Below are 2,691 nucleotides of genomic sequence, written 5' to 3' on the forward strand. Positions count from 1 at the left end.
CAGGAGGCGCTACTTCACGGTCAGGGCGGCTAGGGTCTGGAACCAGCTTCCAAGTGAGGTGGTGCAGGCTCCCACCCTGGGGGTTTTTAAGAGGAGGTTGGATGACCACCTTACTGGGGTCATTTGACCCCAGTGCTCTTCCTGCCATGGCAGGGGGTCGGACTAGATGATCTGCTCAGGTCCCTTCCGACCCTAGAAACTATGAAACTATGAATCCAGGACGTTTTTGGAGAGTGCTGGGGACAATGTCCTGGAGCACGTGCTGGAGCAGCCAACTAGGGGCCGCGCTTTTCTTGACCAGCTGCTCGTGACCAAGGAAGAATTGGTGGGGATGTAGGAGTGGATGCAACCTGGGCAGCAGAGATCATGAGATGATGGAGTTCAGGATCCTGACACAAGGCAAAAAAAGAAAAGCAGCAGCAGAGTAAGGACCCTGAACTTCAGAAAAGCAGACTTGGACTCAGTCAGTGAACCGATGGGCAGGATACCCTGAAAGGCCAGTCTGAGGGGGACAGGAGTCCAAGAGAGCTGGCTGTACTTGTAAGAAACCTTGCTGAGGGCGCAGGAACAAAATCATCCCAATGTGCAGGAAGATTAGCAAGTACGGCAGGTGACCAGCTTGGCTTGGAGAACTCTTTGGTGAGCTCAAACGCAGAAGGGAAGCTTGCAAGAAGTGGGAACTTGGACAAATGACTAGGAAGGAGTATAAGAGCATTGCTTGGGCATCAGGGCTGAAGTCAGGAAGGCCAAAGCCAACTGGAGTTGCAGCTAGCAAGGGACACGAAGGGTAACAAGAAGGGTTTCTACAAGGATGTCAGCAACAAAAGGAGGGTCAGGGAAAGTGTGGGTCCGTTATTAAATGGGGGAGGCAGCCTAGCGACAGCTGATGAGGAAAGGGCTGAAGTGCTCAATGCCTTTTTTACCTTAGTCTTCACAGGCAAGGTCAGCTCCCAGACGACTTTACCTGGCAGCACAGTTTGGGGAGGAGGTGACCAGTCCTCAATGGTGAAAGACCAGCTTAGGAACTATTTAGAAAAGCTGGACATGTACAAGTCCGTGGGACGAGATGCAGGGCACCTGAGGGTACCGAGGGAGTTGACTGGTGCGATTGTCGAGCCGCTGGCTATTATCTTTGAAAACTTGAGGTGATCGGGGTGGTTCCAGACAATTGGAAAAGGGAAATCTAGTTTAAGAAAGGGAAGGCGGAGGATCTGGGGAACTACAGACCAGTCAGCCTCATCTCACTCCCCAGAAAAATTATAGAGCAGATCTTCAAGGAGTCCATTTCTAAGCACGTGGAGGGGAAGGAGGTGATTAGGATCAATCAGCATGGCTTCACCGGGGCAAGCCATGCCTGACAAACCTGATTGCCTTCTATGATGAGATGACGGGCTCTGTGGATGCGGGAAAAACATGGACATTATAGACCTTGACTTTAGCAAGGCTTTTGATGGTCTCCCACAGCATTCTTGCAAGCAAGCTCAGGAAGTGTGGGTTGGATGTATCCCCTTTACAGTTCATTCGAAGCTGGCTGGATTGCTGTGCTCAACAGGTAGTGATCAATGGCTTGATGTCTAACTGGCAGCCAGACTCAAATGGGGTGTCCCAGCAGTTGGTTCTGGGACTGGTTTGTTCAATACCTTCATTAACCATCTTGAAGATGGTTAATGAAGATATTGAAGACCTCCACACATTGTAAGATTGGGTCAAAAGAAATCTCATGAGGTTCAAAAAGGACAAGTGCAAAGTCCTGCACTGAGGATGGAGCAATCCCATGCACCGGTGCAGGCTGGGGCCTGACTGGGTGGGCAGCAGCTCTGCAGAAAAGGACGTGGAGGTGACAGTGGACAATAAGCTGCATGTGAGCCAGCAGTGTGGCCTTGCTGCAAAGAAGGCCGACGGCATCCTGGGCTGCATTTATAGGATCATTGCTAGCAGATCAAGGGAAGTGATTATTTTCCTCCATTCATCGCTGGTGAGGCCATGTGGACTCCTGTGTCCAACCTGGGCAGTGTCCGGCATTGCTGCATGTCACAGGCCAGCACCACAGTCCAGTTGCAGAGGTGAGAGCCTGCATGAACCCCGCCATCCCACAGTCCCCCAGCACTAGCCCTCTCCACCCCACCCACGGGACCTGTGGCCAGGCTGGGGCATTGTTCCCTGTGAACAGCCTGCTCCTCTTCGCTTCCTGTCCTAAACCAGGGTACAGCACTTGGGGTGAGGGGTGGCATGGAGACGACACCGGCTGGAAAGCCTGGTTCTCCCCCCCACACACCCAAAAGTAGCCCCCTCTCCTTCCCTGGTGCCTGTGAGCCTGGGAGGGCAGCTGCAGGTGGCAGGGGACCAGTTCCTGGCTTAAGAGCTGTTGAGCAGGAGTTGAGCAGGGTTCAGCCCTGCCCTGGTACAGCTGCAGCAAGGGAAGTTTAGGCTAGGAAAAACTTTCTTACTAGAAGGGCAGTGAAGCACTGGAACAGGTTACCCAGAGCGGTGGTGGAGTCTGCATCCTTGGAGGTTTTTAAGACCTGGGTAGACAAAGCTTTGGCTGGGATGATCTAGTTGGGGCTGGACCTGCTTGGAGCAAAAGGGAGATCAAGACGGAGCGCAAGAGGGAATCCTGTGTGTATGACTCCTCCTCCTCCTCCCAAGCCCCCTTGAAGCTGGCTTGCACCCAAGCGGGGAGGGCCGCAGCCA

This window comes from Gavialis gangeticus, unplaced genomic scaffold (genome assembly GCF_001723915.1).
Source record: "Gavialis gangeticus isolate Ggan-Ray unplaced genomic scaffold, GavGan_comp1, whole genome shotgun sequence".
Lineage (NCBI taxonomy): Eukaryota > Metazoa > Chordata > Crocodylia > Gavialidae > Gavialis > Gavialis gangeticus.